This window comes from Carcharodon carcharias, chromosome 10 (genome assembly GCF_017639515.1).
Source record: "Carcharodon carcharias isolate sCarCar2 chromosome 10, sCarCar2.pri, whole genome shotgun sequence".
In the NCBI taxonomy this organism is placed as follows: Eukaryota; Metazoa; Chordata; class Chondrichthyes; order Lamniformes; family Lamnidae; genus Carcharodon; species Carcharodon carcharias.
Window position 1 is genome coordinate 63,708,156 of NC_054476.1, and position 22,411 is coordinate 63,730,566.

Sequence of the window (22,411 nt, forward strand, 5' to 3'; positions counted from 1 at the left end):
GCGAGAGAGTGACAACCGAGCAGGGCGAGAGAGTGACTACCGAGCAGGGAACGAGAGAGTGACTACCGAGCAGGGAGTGAGAGAGTGACCAACGAGCAGGGAGAGAGAGTGACCACCGAGCAGGGAGAGAGAGTGACTACCGAGCCGGGAGTGAGAGAGTGACTAACGAGCAGGGAGCGAGAGAGTGACTCCCCAGCCGGGAGCGAGAGAGTGACTACCAAGCCGGGAGCGAGAGAGTGACTAAAGAGCCGCGAGCGAGAGAGTGACAACCGAGCAGGGAGGGAGAGAGTGACTACCGAGCAGGCAGTGAGAGAGTGACTACCGAGACGGGATCGAGAGAGTGACTACCGAGCAGGGAGCGAGAGATTGACTACCGAGCAGGGAGCGAGAGAGTGACCACCGTGCAGGGAGAGAGAGTGACCACCGAGCAGGGAGAGAGTGTGACTACTGAGCTGGGAGCAAGAGAGTAACTACCGAGCAGGGAGCGAGAAAATGACTACCGAGCAGGGAGCGAGAGAGTGACTACTGAGCCGGGAGCGAGAGAATGACTACCGAGCCGGGAGCAAGAGAGTAACTACCGAGCAGGGAGCGAGAGAATGTCTACCGAGCAGGGAGCGAGAGAGTGACTTCCGAGCAGGAAGCGAGAGAGTGACTACAGTGCAGGAAGCGAGAGAGTGATTACCGAGCCGGGAGCGAGAGAGTGACCACCGTGCAGGGTGAGAGAATGACTACCGAGTGCAGGGAAAGTTACCACCGAACAGGGAGAGAGTGTGACTACCGAGCAGGGAGCGAGAGACAGTGACTACCGAGCACAGAGACAGTGACTACCGAGCAGGGAGAGAGAGAGTGACTACCGAGCGGGGAGTGAGAGTGACTACCGAGCATGGAGGGGAAGAGTGACTACCGAGCAGGGAGCGAGATAGTGACTTCCGAGCTGGGAGCGAGAGAGTGGCTACCGAGCAGGGAGCGAGAGAGTAACTACCGAGCAGGGAGCGAGAGAGTGACTACTGAGCGGGAGCGAGAGAGTGACCACCGAGCAGGGAGTGAGAGAGTGACTACCGAGCAGGGAGAAAGAGTGACCACCGAGTAGGGAGACAGAGTGACTAGTGAGCAGGGACCGTGAGAGTTAGTACTGAGCAAGGATCGAGAGAGTGACTACCGAGCAGGGAGAGGGAGAGTGACAACCGAGCAGGGAGTGAGAGAGTGACCGACCAGCAGGGAGAGAGAGTGAGTACCGAGTGCAGAGACAGTGACAATCGAGCAGGGAGAGAGAGTGACTACCGAGCAGGGAACGAGAGAGTGATTACCGAGCAGGGAGTGAGAGAGTGACCTACCAGCAGGGAGAGAGAGTGACTACCGAGCAGGGAGAGAGAGTGACTACCGAGCCGGGAGTGAGAGAGTGACTAACGAGCAGGGAGCGAGGGAGTGACCACAGAGCCGCGAGCGAGAGAGTGACTACTGAGCAGGGAGTGAGAGAGTGACTAACGAGCAGGGAGCGAGAGAGTGACTCCCCAGCCGGGAGCAAGTGAGTGACTACCGAGCTGGGAGTGAGAGAGTGACTACTGAGCCGGGAGCGAGAGAATGACTACCGAACAGGGAGCAAGAGAGTGACTACCGAGCAGGAAGCGAGAGAGTGACTACCGAGCAGGGAGAGAGAGAGTGACCACCGTGCAGGGAGAGAGAGTGACCACCGAGCAGGGAGAGAGAATGACTACCGAGCGCAGAGCAAGTGACCACCGAACAGGGAGAGAGTGTGACTACCGAGCAGGGAGCGAGAGACAGTGACTACTGAGCACAGAGACAGTGACTACCGAGCAGGGAGAGAGAGAGTGACTACCGAGCGGGGAGAGAGAGTGACTACCGAGCAGGGAGGGAAGAGTGACTACCGAGCAGGGAGCGAGATAGTGACTTCCGAGCTGGGAGCGAGAGAGTGGCGACCGAGCAGGGAGCGAGAGAGTGACTACCGAGCAGGGAGCGAGAGAGTGACTACCGAGCAGGGAGCGAGAGATTGACTACCGAGCAGGGAGCGGGAGAGTGACTTCCGAGCAGGAAGCGAGAGAGTGACTACCGAGCAGGGAGAGAGAGAGTGACTACCGAGCAGTGTGAGAGAGAGTGACTACCGAGCAGGGAGAGAGAGAGTGACTACAGTGCAGGAAGCGAGAGAGTGATTACTGAGACGGGAGCGAGAGAGTGACCACTGTGCAGGGAGAGAGAGTGACTACCGAGCGCAGAGAAAGTGACCACTGAGCAGGGAGAGAGTGTGACTACTGAGCCGGGAGCAAGAGAGTAACTACCGAGCAGGGAGCGAGAGACAGTGACTACCGAGCACAGAGACAGTGACTACCGAGCAGGGAGAAAGAGAGTGACTATCCAGCTGGGAGAGAGAGTGACTACCCAGCAGGGAGGGGAAGAGTGACTACCGAGCAGGGAGCGAGATAGTGACTTCCGAGCTGGGATCGAGAGAGTGACTACCGAGCAGGGAGCGAGAGAGTGAGTACCGAGCAGGGAGCGAGAGAGTGACGGCCGAGAAGGGAGCGAGAGAGTGACTACCAAGCAGGGAGAGAGAGAGTTTCTACTGAGCCGGGATCAAGAGAGTGACTTCCGAGCAAGTTTCGAGAGAGTGACTACCGAGCAGGGAGCGAGGGAGTGACTACCGAACAGGGAGAGAGAGTGACTACCGAGCAGGGAGCGAGAGAGTAACTACCGAGCAGGGAGCGAGAGAGTGACTACCGAGCAGGGAGAGAGAGAGTTTCTACTGAGCCGGGAGCAAGAGAGTGTCTTCCGAGCAAGTTTCGAGAGAGTGACTACCGAGCAGGGAGCGAGATAGTGACTACCGAGCAGGGAGCGAGAGAGTGACTACCGAGCAGGGAGAGAGAGAGTTTCTACTGAGCCGGGAGCAAGAGAGTGACTTCCGAGGAAGTTTCGAGAGAGTGACTACCGAGCAGGGAGCGAGGGAGTGACTACCGAACAGGGAGAGAGAGTGACTACCGAGCAGGGAGCGAGAGAGTAACTACCGAGCAGGGAGCGAGAGAGTGACTACCGAGCAGGGAGAGAGAGAGTTTGTACTGAGCCGGGAGCAAGGGAGTGACTTCCGAGCAAGTTTCGAGAGAGTGACTACCGAGCAGGGAGCGAGAGAGTGACTAACGAGCAGGGAGCGAGAGAGTGACTAACGAGCAGGGAGAGAAAGAGTGACTACCGAGCAGGGAGTGAGAGAGTGACTACCGAGACCGAAGCGAGAGAGTGACTACTGAGATGGAAGCGAGAGAGTGACTACCGAGCCGGGAGCGAGAGAGTGACTACCGAGCAGGGAGCGAGTAGAGTGACTACCGAGCAGGGAGCGAGAGAGTGACTACCGAGCTGGGAGCAAGAGATTGACTACTGAGCCGGGAGCGAGAGAATTACTACCGAGCAGGGAGCAAGAGAGTAACTACCGAGCAGGGAGCGAGAGATTGACTACCGAGCAGGGAGCGAGAGAGTGACTTCCGAGCAGGAAGCGAGAGAGTGACTACCGAGCAGGGAGAGAGAGAGTGACTACCGAGCAGTGTGAGAGAGAGTGACTACCGAGCAGGGAGAGAGAGAGTGACTACAGTGCAGGAAGCGAGAGAGTGATTACTGAGACGGGAGCGAGAGAGTGACCACTGTGCAGGGAGAGAGAGTGACTACCGAGCGCAGAGAAAGTGACCACTGAGCAGGGAGAGAGTGTGACTACTGAGCCGGGAGCAAGAGAGTAACTACCGAGCAGGGAGCGAGAGACAGTGACTACCGAGCACAGAGACAGTGACTACCGAGCAGGGAGAAAGAGAGTGACTATCCAGCTGGGAGAGAGAGTGACTACCGAGCAGGGAGGGGAAGAGTGACTACCGAGCAGTGAGCGAGATAATGACTTCCGAGCTGGGAGCGAGAGAGTGGCTACCGAGCAGGGAGCGAGAGAGTGAGTACCGAGCAGGGAGCGAGAGAGTGACTACCGAGCAGGGAGCGAGAGAGTGACCACCGAGCAGGGAGTGAGAGAGTGACTACCAAGTAGGAGAAAAGAGTGACCACCGAGTAGGGAGACAGAGTGACTAGTGAGCAGGGAGTGCGAGAGTGACTACCGAGCAGGGAGCTAGAGTGTGAGTACCGAGCAGGGAGCGAGAGAGTGACCACCGAGAAGGGAGAGACAGTGACTACCGAGTGCAGAGACAGTGACAACCGAGCAGGGAGAGAGAGTGACTACCGAGCAGGGAACGAAAGAGTGACTACCGAGCAGGGAGTGAGAGAATGACCCACGAGCAGGGAGAGAGAGTGACCACCGAGCAGGGATAGAGAGTGACTACCGAGCCGGGAGTGAGAGAGTGACTAACGAGCAGGGAGCGAGAGAGTGACTCCCCAGCCGGGAGCGAGAGAGTGACTACCAAGCCGGGAGCGAGAGAGTGACTACAGAGCCGCGAGCGAGAGAGTGACAACCGAGCAGGGAACGAGAGAGTGACTACCGAGAAGGGAGTGAGAGAGTGATTACCGAGACGGGATCGAGAGAGTGACTACCGAGCAGGGAGCGAGAGATTGACTACCGAGCAGGGAGCGAGAGAGTGACCACCGTGCAGGGAGAGAGAGTGACCACCGAGCAGGGAGAGAGTGTGACTACTGAGCAGGGAGCAAGAGAGTAACTACCGAGCAGGGAGCGAGAGAGTGACTACCGAGCAGGGAGCGAGAGAGTGACTGCTGAGCCGGGAGCGAGAGTGTGACCACCGTGCAGGGAGAGAGAGTGACTACCGAGCGCAGAGAAAGTGACCACTGAGCAGGGAGAGAGTGTGACAACTGAGCCGGGAGCAAGAGAGTAACTACCGAGCAGGGAGCGAGAGACAGTGACTACCGAGCACAGAGACAGTGACTACCGAGCAGGGAGAGAGAGAGTGACTATCGAGCGGGGAGAGAGAGTGACTACCGAGCAGGGAGGGGAAGAGTGACTACCGAGCAGGGAGCGAGATAGTGACTTCCGAGCTGGGAGCGAGAGAGTGGCTACCGAGCAGGGAGCGATAGAGTGAGTACCGAGCAGGGAGCGAAAGTGTGACTACCGAGCAGGGAGCGAGAGAGTGACCACCGAGCAGGGCGTGAGAGAGTGACTACCAAGCAGGGAAAAAGAGTGACCACCGAGTAGGGAGACAGATTGACTAGTGAGCAGGGAGCGCGAGAGTGACTACCGAGCAGGGAGCGAGAGTGTGAGTACCGAGCAGGGAGCGAGAGAGTGACAACCGAGCAGGGTGAGAGAGTTACTACCGAGCAGGGAACGAGAGAGTGACTACCGAGCAGGGAGTGAGAGAGTGACCAACGAGCAGGGAGAGAGAGTGACCACCGAACAGGGAGAGAGAGTGACTACCGAGCCGGGAGTGAGAGAGTGACTAACGAGCAGGGAGCGAGAGAGTGACTCCCCAGCCGGGAGCGAGAGAGTGACTACCAAGCCTGGAGCGAGAGAGTGACTAAAGAGCCGCGAACGAGAGAGTGACAACCGAGCAGGGAGCGAGAGATTGACTACCGAGCAGGGAGCAAGAGAGTGACCACCGTGCAGGGAGAGAGAGTGACCACCGAGCAGGGAGCGAGTGTGACTACTGAGCAGGGAGCCAGAGAGTAACTACCGAGCAGGGAGCGAGAGAGTGACTACCGAGCAGGGAGCGAGAGAGTGACTAACGAGCAGGGAGCGAAAGAGTGACTACCGAGCAGGGAGTGAGAGACTGACTACCGAGACCGAAGCGAGAGAGTGACTACTGAGATGGAAGCGAGAGAGTAACTACCGAGCCGGGAGCGAGAGAGTGACTACCGAGCAGGGAGCGAGAGAGTGACTACCGAGCAGGGAGCGAGAGAGTGACTACCGAGCTGGGAGCAAGAGATTGACTACTGAGCCGGGAGCGAGAGAATGACTACCGAGCAGGGAGCGAGAGAGTAACTACCGAGCAGGGAGCGAGAGATTGACTACCGAGCAGGGAGCGAGAGAGTGACTTCCGAGCAGGAAGCGAGAGAGTGACTACCGAGCAGGGAGCGAGAGAGTGACTACCGAGCAGTGTGAGAGAGAGTGACTACCGAGCAGGGAGAGAGAGAGTGACTACAGTGCAGGAAGCGAGAGAGTGATTACTGAGACGGGAGCGAGAGAGTGACCACCGTGCAGGGAGAGAGAATGACTACCGAGCGCAGAGAAAGTGACCACTGAGCAGGGAGAGAGTGTGACTACTGAGCCGGGAGCAAGAGAGTAACTACCGAGCAGGGAGCGAGAGACAGTGACTACCGAGCGCAGAGACAGTGACTACCGAGCAGGGAGAGAGAGAGTGACTATCCAGCTGGGAGAGAGAGTGACTACCGAGCAGGGAGGGGTAGAGTGACTACCGAGCAGGGACCGAGATAGTGACTTCCGAGCTGGGAGCGAGAGAGTGGCTACCGAGCAGGGAGCGAGAGAGTGAGTACCGAGCAGGGAGCGAGAGAGTGACTACCGAGCAGGGAGCGAGAGAGTGACCACCGAGCAGGGAGTGAGAGAGTGACTACCAAGCAGGAAAAAATTGTGACCACCGAGTAGGGAGACAGAGTGACTAGTGAGCAGGGAGTGCGAAAGTGACTACCGAGCAGGGAGCGAGAGTGTGAGTACCGAGCAGGGAGCGAGAGAGTGACCACCGAGAAGGGAGAGACAGTGACTACCGAGTGCAGAGACAGTGACAACCGAGCAGGGAGAGAGAGTGACTACCGAGCAGGGAACGAGAGAGTGACTACCGAGCAGGGAGTGAGAGAATGACCCACGAGCAGGGAGAGAGAGTGACCACCGAGCAGGGATAGAGAGTGACTACCGAGCCGGGAGTGAGAGAGTGACTACCAAGCCGGGAGCGAGAGAGTGACTACAGAGCCGCGAGCGAGAGAGTGACAACCGAGCAGGGAGCGAGAGAGTGACTACCGAGCAGGGAGCGAGAGATTGACTACCGAGCAGGGAGCGAGAGAGTGACCACCGTGCAGGGAGAGAGAGTGACCACCGAGCAGGGAGAGAGTGTGACTACTGAGCAGGGAGCAAGAGAGTAACTACCGAGCAGGGAGCGAGAGAGTGACTACCGAGCAGGGAGCGAGAGAGTGACTGCTGAGCCGGGAGCGAGAGAGTGACCACCGTGCAGGGAGAGAGAGTGACTACCGAGCGCAGAGAATGTGTCCACTGAGCAGGGAGAGAGTGTGACTACTGAGCCGGGAGCAAGAGAGTAACTACCGAGCAGGGAGCGAGAGACAGTGACTACCGAGCACAGAGACAGTGACTACCGAGCAGGGAGAGAGAGAGTGACTATCGAGCGGGGAGAGAGAGTGACTACCGAGCAGAGAGGGGAAGATTGACTACCGAGCAGGGAGCGAGATAGTGACTTCCGAGCTGGGAGCGAGAGAGTGGCTACCGAGCAGGGAGCGATAGAGTGAGTACCGAGCAGGGAGCGAAAGTGTGACTACCGAGCAGGGAGCGAGAGAGTGACCACCGAGCAGGGAGTGAGAGAGTGACTACCAAGCAGGGAAAAAGAGTGACCACCGAGTAGGGAGACAGATTGACTAGTGAGCAGGGAGCGCGAGAGTGACTACCGAGCAGGGAGCGAGAGTGTGAGTACCGAGCAGGGAGCGAGAGAGTGACAACCGAGCAGGGCGAGAGAGTGACTACCGAGCAGGGAACGAGAGAGTGACTACCGAGCAGGGAGTGAGAGAGTGACCAACGAGCAGGGAGAGAGAGTGACCACCGAGCAGGGAGAGAGAGTGACTACCGAGCCGGGAGTGAGAGAGTGACTAACGAGCAGGGAGCGAGAGAGTGACTCCCCAGCCGGGAGCGAGAGAGTGACTACCAAGCCGGGAGCGAGAGAGTGACTAAAGAGCCGCGAGCGAGAGAGTGACAACCGAGCAGGGAGGGAGAGAGTGACTACCGAGCAGGCAGTGAGAGAGTGACTACCGAGACGGGATCGAGAGAGTGACTACCGAGCAGGGAGCGAGAGATTGACTACCGAGCAGGGAGCGAGAGAGTGACCACCGTGCAGGGAGAGAGAGTGACCACCGAGCAGGGAGAGAGTGTGACTACTGAGCTGGGAGCAAGAGAGTAACTACCGAGCAGGGAGCGAGAAAATGACTACCGAGCAGGGAGCGAGAGAGTGACTACTGAGCCGGGAGCGAGAGAATGACTACCGAGCCGGGAGCAAGAGAGTAACTACCGAGCAGGGAGCGAGAGAATGTCTACCGAGCAGGGAGCGAGAGAGTGACTTCCGAGCAGGAAGCGAGAGAGTGACTACAGTGCAGGAAGCGAGAGAGTGATTACCGAGCCGGGAGCGAGAGAGTGACCACCGTGCAGGGTGAGAGAATGACTACCGAGTGCAGGGAAAGTTACCACCGAACAGGGAGAGAGTGTGACTACCGAGCAGGGAGCGAGAGACAGTGACTACCGAGCACAGAGACAGTGACTACCGAGCAGGGAGAGAGAGAGTGACTACCGAGCGGGGAGTGAGAGTGACTACCGAGCATGGAGGGGAAGAGTGACTACCGAGCAGGGAGCGAGATAGTGACTTCCGAGCTGGGAGCGAGAGAGTGGCTACCGAGCAGGGAGCGAGAGAGTAACTACCGAGCAGGGAGCGAGAGAGTGACTACTGAGCGGGAGCGAGAGAGTGACCACCGAGCAGGGAGTGAGAGAGTGACTACCGAGCAGGGAGAAAGAGTGACCACCGAGTAGGGAGACAGAGTGACTAGTGAGCAGGGACCGTGAGAGTTAGTACTGAGCAAGGATCGAGAGAGTGACTACCGAGCAGGGAGAGGGAGAGTGACAACCGAGCAGGGAGTGAGAGAGTGACCGACCAGCAGGGAGAGAGAGTGAGTACCGAGTGCAGAGACAGTGACAATCGAGCAGGGAGAGAGAGTGACTACCGAGCAGGGAACGAGAGAGTGATTACCGAGCAGGGAGTGAGAGAGTGACCTACCAGCAGGGAGAGAGAGTGACTACCGAGCAGGGAGAGAGAGTGACTACCGAGCCGGGAGTGAGAGAGTGACTAACGAGCAGGGAGCGAGGGAGTGACCACAGAGCCGCGAGCGAGAGAGTGACTACTGAGCAGGGAGTGAGAGAGTGACTAACGAGCAGGGAGCGAGAGAGTGACTCCCCAGCCGGGAGCAAGTGAGTGACTACCGAGCTGGGAGTGAGAGAGTGACTACTGAGCCGGGAGCGAGAGAATGACTACCGAACAGGGAGCAAGAGAGTGACTACCGAGCAGGAAGCGAGAGAGTGACTACCGAGCAGGGAGAGAGAGAGTGACCACCGTGCAGGGAGAGAGAGTGACCACCGAGCAGGGAGAGAGAATGACTACCGAGCGCAGAGCAAGTGACCACCGAACAGGGAGAGAGTGTGACTACCGAGCAGGGAGCGAGAGACAGTGACTACTGAGCACAGAGACAGTGACTACCGAGCAGGGAGAGAGAGAGTGACTACCGAGCGGGGAGAGAGAGTGACTACCGAGCAGGGAGGGAAGAGTGACTACCGAGCAGGGAGCGAGATAGTGACTTCCGAGCTGGGAGCGAGAGAGTGGCGACCGAGCAGGGAGCGAGAGAGTGACTACCGAGCAGGGAGCGAGAGAGTGACTACCGAGCAGGGAGCGAGAGATTGACTACCGAGCAGGGAGCGGGAGAGTGACTTCCGAGCAGGAAGCGAGAGAGTGACTACCGAGCAGGGAGAGAGAGAGTGACTACCGAGCAGTGTGAGAGAGAGTGACTACCGAGCAGGGAGAGAGAGAGTGACTACAGTGCAGGAAGCGAGAGAGTGATTACTGAGACGGGAGCGAGAGAGTGACCACTGTGCAGGGAGAGAGAGTGACTACCGAGCGCAGAGAAAGTGACCACTGAGCAGGGAGAGAGTGTGACTACTGAGCCGGGAGCAAGAGAGTAACTACCGAGCAGGGAGCGAGAGACAGTGACTACCGAGCACAGAGACAGTGACTACCGAGCAGGGAGAAAGAGAGTGACTATCCAGCTGGGAGAGAGAGTGACTACCCAGCAGGGAGGGGAAGAGTGACTACCGAGCAGGGAGCGAGATAGTGACTTCCGAGCTGGGATCGAGAGAGTGACTACCGAGCAGGGAGCGAGAGAGTGAGTACCGAGCAGGGAGCGAGAGAGTGACGGCCGAGTAGGGAGCGAGAGAGTGACTACCAAGCAGGGAGAGAGAGAGTTTCTACTGAGCCGGGATCAAGAGAGTGACTTCCGAGCAAGTTTCGAGAGAGTGACTACCGAGCAGGGAGCGAGGGAGTGACTACCGAACAGGGAGAGAGAGTGACTACCGAGCAGGGAGCGAGAGAGTAACTACCGAGCAGGGAGCGAGAGAGTGACTACCGAGCAGGGAGAGAGAGAGTTTCTACTGAGCCGGGAGCAAGAGAGTGTCTTCCGAGCAAGTTTCGAGAGAGTGACTACCGAGCAGGGAGCGAGAGAGTGACTAACGAGCAGGGAGCGAGAGAGTGACTAACGAGCAGGGAGCGAGAGAGTGACTACCGAGCAGGGAGTGAGAGAGTGACTACAGAGACCGAAGCGAGAGAGTGACTACTGAGATGGAAGCGAGAGAGTGACTACCGAGCCGGGAGCGAGAGAGTGACTACCGAGCAGGGCGTGAGAGAGTGACTACCAAGTAGGAGAAAAGAGTGACCACCGAGTAGGGAGACAGAGTGACTAGTGAGCAGGGAGTGCGAGAGTGACTACCGAGCAGGGAGCTAGAGTGTGAGTACCGAGCAGGGAGCGAGAGAGTGACCACCGAGAAGGGTGAGACAGTGACTACCGAGTGCAGAGACAGTGACAACCGAGCAGGGAGAGAGAGTGACTACCGAGCAGGGAACGAGAGAGTGACTACCGAGCAGGGAGTGAGAGAATGACCCACGAGCAGGGAGAGAGAGTGACCACCGAGCAGGGATAGAGAGTGACTACCGAGCCGGGATTGAGAGAGTGACTAACGAGCAGGGAGCGAGAGAGTGACTCCCCAGCCGGGAGCGAGAGAGTGACTACCAAGCCGGGAGCGAGAGAGTGACTACAGAGCCGCGAGCGAGAGAGTGACAACCGAGCAGGGAGCGAGAGAGTGACTACCGAGAAGGGAGTGAGACAGTGATTACCGAGACGGGATCGAGAGAGTGACTACCGAGCAGGGAGCGAGAGATTGATTACCGAGCAGGGAGCGAGAGAGTGACCACCGTGCAGGGAGAGAGAATGACTACCGAGCGCAGAGCAAGTGACCACCGAACAGGGAGAGAGTGTGACTACCGAGCAGGGAGCGAGAGACAGTGACTACTGAGCACAGAGACAGTGACTACCGAGCAGGGAGAGAGAGAGTGACTACCGAGCGGGGAGAGAGAGTGACTACCGAGCAGGGAGGGAAGAGTGACTACCGAGCAGGGAGCGAGATTGTGACTTCTGAGCTGGGAGCGAGAGAGTGGCTACCGAGCAGGGAGCGAGAGAGTGACTACCGAGCAGGGAGCGAGAGAGTGACTACCGAGCGGGAGCGAGAGAGTGACCACCGAGCAGGGAGTGAGAGAGTGACTACCGAGCAGGGAGAAAGAGTGACCACCGAGTAGGGAGACAGAGTGACTAGTGAGCTGGGAGCGTGTTTTAAGAAATTATGAGGATCAGGTTCGCAGGCGGGTAGTTTGATGCGGAAACAAAGAACAGGAGACTAGCTTGCTAGGATAATATTATTTTATTTTGCTTGTTTCCTACCTAGCTTACATAGGATAGAAGCCAGATCCAATACTCACAACGGGTCTGGCATAATTGACTATATACTTACTCCACGGATTACTGGAACTGGGAGCCGTCAGTTCTGTGGAGATGCTGCCTGTGACCCACGCTCAGCGATTAATGCAACCCGGAGCAGACTCCCCGAACTGGGGACTTTCCAGGCTTATATATGCGCTACTTGCCGAGTTCACTGAGTCCGCGTTGGGCACTCGTCCAACACATTGTTTAGTACTGGGCATTGTTCCCATGCGGTTTCGGCTCCGACTCCCTTCAGTAGATAACAGGAAGTCTCTTAGCAACGTCTTGTGTTCAAGGTCAACTGGTGCCTGGATCCAATCTTGCATGTATTGGGACACCATGTTAACCCCTTATATTACATTCCACTGATTGGCCCAATACATGTAACGATTATACAAATACATAATAATAAGCAATACATTGTTATAACATGTACATGTTTTGTTCCAGTTGCTGCCGCACACGGCAAACATACGTACAGGTCAGTATATTACAACAGGTCAGAATCACTAAAACTCCGATTAAAATGAACAACGGAGGAAATAGGGAACGTCGTGCCGTAGTTGACAGCCCATTGAACAGATCCCACCAGTGATGGGCGGATTCCACCTCTACTACATGAGCAGCGTGTACTACCTTTTGGCCATGTATAAAGGTGGACACAGTCACCCGGGTAACATTGATTTGATGTTGTCGCAATATCTGCTTTAGCTCTTCCGAGCGATCGAGGGCCTGTTTAAAACGCTCTAGCGAGATACTCCAAGGGTGCAGCCATACCTGCCACTGCATAGTGGTGAGGTGTTGCGTTCCGCTGTAATTGGTCAATAGGTAAGTATGGTTCTGCCACCGCCATCGATAGATGCCAGTAAGGCAACCTGAAAAAGGGGTCGTCGGGAGTAAGGCATGGGCATGACTAGTGGCCACACAGAGCGTATGGGGACCAATCTGCCACATCATATCTCGGGGTGCCTCAATCATCCATTCACACAAAGCCGTGTCTTCTGTAAGGCACGGGTCTCGATATCGATCCATCAACAGACAGGCCTTTCCTTGATCCGCCTGCTCACACGCGGACAAGTCATAGGTAAGATTGGTGTCCGGACTGAACCAATTCCCTTTTGTTTTGAGAAAGTAATATCCATCAGATGTAATGACCGGCAATACGTAATATCGGCACACCGTCACAAAATCAGTTACATTCAAGGTTACAAAATGTCCTTTACACAGCGTTGCATTACACCATGTTTTGTCCGGATAGGTGTTCATCCATAATTTCTCAGATACGTTCCACACCCCTCGCCAGGCCTGAACATTAGGCGAAGTGACTATTCGTAAAAATCGTTCTTTTTGCAAATGTGCATGCAGCATTTGGATACCGCAAATTGTCCAGTTCATCTGTACAGTAAAATTTTGGAACAGCCGTTGAGTCGAATCCCACACGTCCAATTCCCATTTTAAGGAATGCAGCAAAATTCGTGCAGTCTCTTCCTGCGTCATCATGGCCGACGGCATCCATCGGCCAATAGTGTACAGGCCTTGTGCAGTTGCTTGCCCCGTACTGGATAATTTAGTACGGGTCACTTCAGAGTCTATAGCATTGGATATCCCCATTACTGTCCCTGCCCCTCCTAACAAGGTATCGTACCATGCCCGTCGTCTATATGCCAGGTCTATTGCCGCATCTTTGGCCAATCCCCCGAATTTGGGCGCATCTTGAAAATCTACCTGGACTTGCTGTCCTCCTTCTTCCAAAAGCCTCACCAACCACAATTCAATGGGCTCCCCAGGATTTCGGCGAGTCTTTTGAGTAATGTATAATACTTCCTCCGTAGTAAAGTCCTCCGTTAGCTCGGAGAACTCCGGAGGAGGTTGCAACTGAGGGATCTCATGATGGATCGGCTCGCCTCGCTCGTTTCGTTGGGGATTTCCCTCATCATCCAACAACACTTCAAACCTAACAGGAGGCCGTCTCTGAACCTGTTTTCTCCGGACGACCGGATTCGCTCGCACCTGGGGTGGCAGCTCATCTTCGTATTGATCATCCGAATCCCCCCATATATTCCCGTCCCAGTGGTCAATATCCCAGCCGTCCCCATTATTTAGCTGCGCCACAAACGCCCTTATTTGAGTGGGGTTCACGGATCGCGGGCGCTTTCGCTCACTCTTCCACTTACTAGACGACAAATGTGTGATCGCCCGCCCTGCTAATTCCGTTAGTGCTGTTATTTCTGCCTTTAGTTTTATAATTTCTTGTCTTAACACGGAGGCATCCCCGCTACTGAGCCCCTGCTCATGCTTAAGGGTTGCTATTTCAGCCTCCAACTTCTGACGCCTGTCAGACTGCTGCTTACAAGCCGCCGCACAAGCCCACATCCGCCTCTGGATCCCTGGCAAGGGGTTCCTTGAGGGGACCGGGATTTTCTCAAGGGTGGACAGCAGCGACCCTGGGGTGGTTCCTACGCCTTCGGCCTCCCAGTTTTCCGGTCGCCCCCCACCCTTCCGCAAACAGGCCGCTACACTATGCCACGGCCCTTGCCATCCTGGGACCGCAACCGCCTCGGCCTGCCCTTCTGGTTTCTTATTCCTTTTCCCAAACATTGTTTCGCATCAAAATCCCTCCTCAATTGCGATTGATCCTGCCGACTACGCCAAAATGTTTTAAGAAATTATGAGGATCAGGTTCGCAGGCGGGTAGTTTGATGCGGAAACAAAGAACAGGAGACTAGCTTGCTAGGATAATATTATTTTATTTTGCTTGTTTCCTACCTAGCTTACATAGGATAGAAGCCAGATCCAATACTCACAACGGGTCTGGCATAATTGACTATATACTTACTCCACGGATTACTGGAACTGGGAGCCGTCAGTTCTGTGGAGATGCTGCCTGTGACCCACGCTCAGCGATTAATGCAACCCGGAGCAGACTCCCCGAACTGGGGACTTTCCAGGCTTATATATGCGCTACTTGCCGAGTTCACTGAGTCCGCGTTGGGCACTCGTCCAACACATTGTTTAGTACTGGGCATTGTTCCCATGCGGTTTCGGCTCCGACTCCCTTCAGTAGATAACAGGAAGTCTCTTAGCAACGTCTTGTGTTCAAGGTCAACTGGTGCCTGGATCCAATCTTGCATGTATTGGGACACCATGTTAACCCCTTATATTACAGAGCGCGAGAGTGACTACTGAGCAAGGAGCGAGAGAGTGACTACCGAGCAGGGAGAGGGAGAGTGACTACAGAGCAGGGAGCGAGAGAGTGACCACCGAGAAGGGAGAGAGAGTGAGTACCGAGTGCAGAGACAGTGACAACCGAGCAGGGAGAGAGAGTGACTACCGAGCAGGGAGAGAGAGTGACCACCGAGCAGGGAGAGAGAGTGACTACCGAGCCGGGAGTGTGAGAGTGACTAACGAGCAGGGAGTGAGAGAGTGACTACAGAGCCGCGAGCGAGAGAGTGACAACCGAGCAGGGAGCGAGAGAGTGACTATCGAGCAGGGATCGAGAGAGTGACTACCGAGACGGGATCGAGAGAGTGACTACCGAGCAGGGAGCGAGAGATTGACTACCGAGCAGGGAGCGAGAGATTGACAACCGAGCAGGGAGCGAGAGAGTGACCACCGTGCAGGGATAGAGAGCGACTACCGAGCGCAGAGAACGTGACCACCGAGCAGGGAGAGAGTGTGAATACTGAGCAGGGAGCGAGAGAGTGACTACTGAGCAGGGATCGAGAGAGTGACTACCGAGCAGGGAGCGAGATAGTGACTTCCGAGCTGGGAGCGAGAGAGTGGCTACCGAGCATGGAGCAAGAGAGTGACTACGGAGCCGGGAGGGAGAGAGTGACTAACGAGCAGGGAGCGAGAGAGTGACTACAGAGCCGCGAGCGAGAGAGTGACAACCGAGCAGGGAGCGAGAGAGTGACTATCGAGCAGGGATCGAGAGAGTGACTACCGAGACGGCATCGAGAGAGTGACTACCGAGCCGGGAGCGAGAGATTGACTACCGAGCAAGGAGCGAGAGATTGACTACCGAGCAGGGAGCGAGAGAGTGACTACCGAGCAGGGAGAGAGAGAGTTTCTACTGAGCCGGGAGCAAGAGAGTGTCTTCCGAGCAAGTTTCGAGAGAGTGACTACCGAGCAGGGAGCGAGAGAGTGACTATCGAGCAGGGAGCGAGAGAGTGACTAACGAGCAGGGAGCGAAAGAATGACTACCGAGCAGGGAGTGAGAGAGTGACTACCGAGACCGAAGCGAGAGAGTGACTACTGAGATGGAAGCGAGAGAGTGACTACCGAGCCGGGAGCGAGAGAGTGACTACCGAGCAGGGAGCGAGATAGTGACTACCGAGCAGGGAGCGAGAGAGTGACTACCGAGCTGGGAGCAAGAGAGTGACTACTGAGCCGGGAGCGAGAGAATGACTACCGAGCAGGGAGCAAGAGAGTAACTACCGAGCAGGGAGCGAGAGAGTGACTACCGAGCAGGGAGCGAGAGAGTGACTACCGAGCAGGGAGCGAGAGAGTGACTACCGAGCAGGGAGAGAGAGAGTGACTACCGAGCAGGGAGAGAGAGAGTGACTACCGAGCAGGGAGAGAGAGAGTGACTACAGTGCAGGAAGCGACAGAGTGATTACTGAGATGGGAGCGAGAGAGTGACCACCGTGCAGGGAGAGAGAGTGACTACCGAGCGCAGAGAAAGTGACCACTGAGCAGGGAGAGAGTGTGACTACTGAGCCGGGAGCAAGAGAGTAACTACCGAGCAGGGAGCGAGAGACAGTGACTACCGAGCAGGGAGAGAGAGAGTGACTATCGAGCGGGGAGAGAGAGTGACTACCGAGCAGGGAGCGAGATAGTGACTTCCGAGCTGGGAGCGAGAGAGTGGCTACCGAGCAGGGAGCGAGAGAGTGACCACCGAGCAGGGAGCGAGAGAGTGACCACCGAGCAGGGAGTGAGAGAGTGACTACCAAGCAGAGAAAAAGAGTGACCACCGAGTTGGGAGACAGAGTGACTAGTGAGCAGGGAGCGCGAGAGTGACTACCGAGTAGGGAGCGAGAGTGTGAATACTGAGCAGGGAGCGAGAGGGTGACCACCGCGAAGGGAGAGACAGTGACTACCGAGTGCAGAGACAGTGACAACCGAGCAGGGAGAGAGAGTGACTACCGAGCAGGGAACGAGAGAGTGACTACCGAGCAGGGAGTGAGAGAGTGACCAACGAGCAGGGAGAGAGAGTGACCACCGAGCAGGGAGAGAGAGTGACTACCGAGCAGGGAGCGAGAGAGTGACTACCGAGCAGGGAGCGAGAGAGTGACTACCGAGCAGGGAGCGAGAGAGTGACTTCCGAGCAGGAAGCGAGAGAGTGACTACCGAGCAGGGAGAGAGAGAGTGACTACCGAGCAGTGTGAGAGAGAGTGACTACCGAGCATGGAGAGAGAGAGTGACTACAGTGCAGGAAGCGAGAGAGTGATTACTGAGACGGGAGCGAGAGAGTGACCAACGTGCAGGGAGAGAGAGTGACTACCGAGCGCTGAGAAAGTGACCACTGAGCAGGGAGAGAGTGTGACTACTGAGCCGGGAGCAAGAGAGTAACTACCGAGCAGGGAGCGAGAGACAGTGACTACTGAGCACAGAGACAGTGACTACCGAGCAGGGAGAGAGAGAGTGACTATCCAGCTGGGAGAGAGAGTGACTACCGAGCAGGGAGGGGAAGAGTGACTACCGAGCAGGGAGCGAGATAGTGACTTCCGAGCAGGGAGCGAGAGAGTGGCTACCGAGCAGGGAGCGAGAGAGTGAGTACCGAGCAGGGAGCGTGAGAGTGACTACCGAGCAGGGAGCGAGAGAGTGACCACCGAGCAGGGAGTGAGAGAGTGACTACCAAGCAGGAAAAAATTGTGACCACCGAGTAGGGAGACAGAGTGACTAGTGAGCAGGGAGTGCGAAAGTGACTACCGAGCAGGGAGCGAGAGTGTGAGTACCGAGCAGGGAGCGAGAGAGTGACCACCGAGAAGGGAGAGACAGTGACTACCGAGTGCAGAGACAGTGACAACCGAGCAGGGAGAGAGAATGACTACCGAGCAGGGAACGAGATAGTGACTACCGAGCAGGGAGTGAGAGAATGACCCACGAGCAGGGCGAGAGAGTGACCACCGAGCAGGGATAGAGAGTGACTACCGAGCCGGGAGTGAGAGAGTGACTAACGAGCAGGGAGCGAGAGAGTGACTCCCCAGCCGGGAGCGAGAGAGTGACTACCAAGCCGGGAGCGAGAGAGTGACTACAGAGCCGCGAGCGAGAGAATGATAACCGAGCAGGGAGCGAGAGAGTGACTACCGAGCAGGAAGTGAGAGAGTGACTACCGAGACGGGATCGAGAGAGTGACTACCGAGCAGGGAGCGAGAGATTGACTACCGAGCAGGGAGCGAGGGAGTGACCACCGTGCAGGGAGAGAGAGTGACCACCGAGCAGGGAGAGAGTGTGACTACTGAGCAGGGAGCAAGAGAGTAACTACCGAGCAGGGAGCGAGAGAGTGACTACCGAGCAGGGAGCGAGAGAGTGACTGCTGAGCCGGGAGCGAGAGAGTGACCACCGTGCAGGGAGAGAGAGTGACTACCGAGTGCAGAGACAGTGACAACCGAGCAGGGAGAGAGAATGACTACCGAGCAGGGAACGAGAGAGTGACTACCGAGCAGGGAGTGAGAGAATGACCCACGAGCAGGGCGAGAGAGTGACCACCGAGCAGGGATAGAGAGTGACTACCGAGCCGGGAGTGAGAGAGTGACTAACGAGCAGGGAGCGAGAGAGTGACTCCCCAGCCGGGAGCGAGAGAGTGACTACCAAGCCGGGAGCGAGAGAGTGACTACAGAGCCGCGAGCGAGAGAATGATAACCGAGCAGGGAGCGAGAGAGTGACTACCGAGCAGGAAGTGAGAGAGTGACTACCGAGACGGGATCGAGAGAGTGACTACCGAGCAGGGAGCGAGAGATTGACTACCGAGCAGGGAGCGAGAGAGTGACCACCGTGCAGGGAGAGAGAGTGACTACCGAGCAGGGAGAGAGTGTGACTACTGAGCAGGGAGCAAGAGAGTAACTACCGAGCAGGGAGCGAGAGAGTGACTACCGAGCAGGGAGCGAGAGAGTGACTGCTGAGCCGGGAGCGAGAGAGTGACCACCGTGCAGGGAGAGAGAGTGACTACCGAGCGCAGAGAAAGTGACCACTGAGCAGGGAGAGAGTGTGACTACTGAGCCGGGAGCAAGAGAGTAACTACCGAGCAGGGAGCGAGAGACAGTGACTACCGAGCACAGAGACAGTGACTACCGAGCAGGGAGAGAGAGAGTGACTATCGAGCGGGGAGAGAGAGTGACTACCGAGCAGGGAGGGGAAGATTGACTACCGAGCAGGGAGCGAGATAGTGACTTCCGAGCTGGGAGCTAGAGAGTGGCTACCGAGCAGGGAGCGATAGAGTGAGTACCGAGCAGGGAGCGAAAGTGTGACTACCGAGCAGGGAGCGAGAGAGTGACCACCGAGCAGGGCGTGAGAGAGTGACTACCAAGCAGGGAAAAAGAGTGACCACCGAGTAGGGAGACAGATTGACTAGTGAGCAGGGAGCGCGAGAGTGACTACCGAGCAGGGAGCGAGAGTGTGAGTACCGAGCAGGGAGCGAGAGAGTGACAACCGAGCAGGGCGAGAGAGTGACTACCGAGCAGGGAACGAGAGAGTGACTACCGAGCAGGGAGTGAGAGAGTGACCAACGAGCAGGGAGAGAGAGTGACCACCGAGCAGGGAGAGAGAGTGACTACCGAGCCGGGAGTGAGAGAGTGACTAATGAGCAGGGAGCGAGAGAGTGACTCCCCAGCCGGGAGCGAGAGAGTGACTACCAAGCCGGGAGCGAGAGAGTGACTAAAGAGCCGCGAGCGAGAGAGTGACAACCGAGCAGGGAGGGAGAGAGTGACTACCGAGCAGGCAGTGAGAGAGTGACTACCGAGACGGGATCGAGAGAATGACTACCGAGCAGGGAGCGAGAGATTGACTACCGAGCAGGGAGCGAGAGAATGACCACCGTGCAGGGAGAGAGAGTGACCACCGAGCAGGGAGAGAGTGTGACTACTGAGCTGGGAGTAAGAGAGTAACTACCGAGCAGGGAGCGAGAAAGTGACTACCGAGCAGGGAGCGAGAGAGTGACTACTGAGCCGGGAGCGAGAGAATGACTACCGAGCCGGGAGCAAGAGAGTAACTACCGAGCAGGGAGCGAGAGAATGACTACCGAGCAGGGAGCGAGAGAGTGACTTCCGAGCAGGAAGCGAGAGAGTGACTACAGTGCAGGAAGCGAGAGAGTGATTACCGAGCCGGGAGCGAGAGAGTGACCACCGTGCAGGGTGAGAGAATGACTACCGAGTGCAGGGAAAGTGACCACCGAACAGGGAGAGAGTGTGACTACCGAGCAGGGAGCGAGAGACAGTGACTACCGAGCACAGAGACAGTGACTACCGAGCAGGGAGAGAGAGAGTGACTACCGAGCGGGGAGTGAGAGTGACTACCGAGCAGGGAGGGGAAGAGTGACTACCGAGCAGGGAGCGAGATAGTGACTTCCGAGCTGGGAGCGAGAGAGTGGCTACCGAGCAGGGAGCGAGAGAGTGACTACCGAGCAGGGAGCGAGAGAGTGACTACTGAGCGGGAGCGAGAGAGTGACCACCGAGCAGGGAGTGAGAGAGTGACTACCGAGACGGGATCGAGAGAGTGACTACCGAGCAGGGAGCGAGAGATTGACTACCGAGCAGGGAGCAAGAGAGTGACCACCGTGCAGGGAGAGAGAGTGACCACCGAGCAGGGAGAGAGTGTGACTACTGAGCAGGGAGCCAGAGAGTAACTACCGAGCAGGGAGCGAGAGAGTGACTACCGAGCAGGGAGCGAGAGAGTGACTAACGAGCAGGGAGCGAAAGAGTGACTACCGAGCAGGGAGTGAGAGACTGACTACCGAGACCGAAGCGAGAGAGTGACTACTGAGATGGAAGCGAGAGAGTAACTACCGAGCCGGGAGCGAGAGAGTGACTACCGAGCAGGGAGCGAGAGAGTGACTACCGAGCAGGGAGCGAGAGAGTGACTACCGAGCTGGGAGCAAGAGATTGACTACTGAGCCGGGAGCGAGAGAATGACTACCGAGCAGGGAGCGAGAGAGTAACTACCGAGCAGGGAGCGAGAGATTGACTACCGAGCAGGGAGCGAGAGAATGACTGCCGAGCAGGAAGCGAGAGAGTGACTACCGAGCAGGGAGAGAGAGAGTGACTACCGAGCAGTGTGAGAGAGAGTGACTACCGAGCAGGGAGAGAGAGAGTGACTACAGTGCAGGAAGCGAGAGAGTGATTACTGAGACGGGAGCGAGAGAGTGACCACCGTGCAGGGAGAGAGAATGACTACCGAGCGCAGAGAAAGTGACCACTGAGCAGGGAGAGAGTGTGACTACTGAGCCGGGAGCAAGAGAGTAACTACCGAGCAGGGAGCGAGAGACAGTGACTACCGAGCGCAGAGACAGTGACTACCGAGCAGGGAGAGAGAGAGTGACTATCCAGCTGGGAGAGAGAGTGACTACCGAGCAGGGAGGGGAAGAGTGACTACCGAGCAGGGACCGAGATAGTGACTTCCGAGCTGGGAGCGAGAGAGTGGCTACCGAGCAGGGAGCGAGAGAGTGAGTACCGAGCAGGGAGCGAGAGAGTGACTACCGAGCAGGGAGCGAGAGAGTGACCACCGAGCAGGGAGTGAGAGAGTGACTACCAAGCAGGAAAAAATTGTGACCACCGAGTAGGGAGACAGAGTGACTAGTGAGCAGGGAGTGCGAAAGTGACTACCGAGCAGGGAGCGAGAGTGTGAGTACCGAGCAGGGAGCGAGAGAGTGACCACCGAGAAGGGAGAGACAGTGACTACCGAGTGCAGAGACAGTGACAACCGAGCAGGGAGAGAGAGTGACTACCGAGCAGGGAACGAGAGAGTGACTACCGAGCAGGGAGTGAGAGAATGACCCACGAGCAGGGAGAGAGAGTGACCACCGAGCAGGGATAGAGAGTGACTACCGAGCCGGGAGTGAGAGAGTGACTACCAAGCCGGGAGCGAGAGAGTGACTACAGAGCCGCGAGCGAGAGAGTGACAACCGAGCAGGGAGCGAGAGAGTGACTACCGAGCAGGGAGCGAGAGATTGACTACCGAGCAGGGAGCGAGAGAGTGACCACCGTGCAGGGAGAGAGAGTGACCACCGAGCAGGGAGAGAGTGTGACTACTGAGCAGGGAGCAAGAGAGTCACTACCGAGCAGGGAGCGAGAGAGTGACTACCGAGCAGGGAGCGAGAGAGTGACTGCTGAGCCGGGAGCGAGAGAGTGACCACCGTGCAGGGAGAGAGAGTGACTACCGAGCGCAGAGAAAGTGACCACTGAGCAGGGAGAGAGTGTGACTACTGAGCCGGGAGCAAGAGAGTAACTACCGAGCAGGGAGCGAGAGACAGTGACTACCGAGCACAGAGACAGTGACTACCGAGCAGGGAGAGAGAGAGTGACTATCGAGCGGGGAGAGAGAGTGACTACCGAGCAGAGAGGGGAAGATTGACTACCGAGCAGGGAGCGAGATAGTGACTTCCGAGCTGGGAGCGAGAGAGTGGCTACCGAGCAGGGAGCGATAGAGTGAGTACCGAGCAGGGAGCGAAAGTGTGACTACCGAG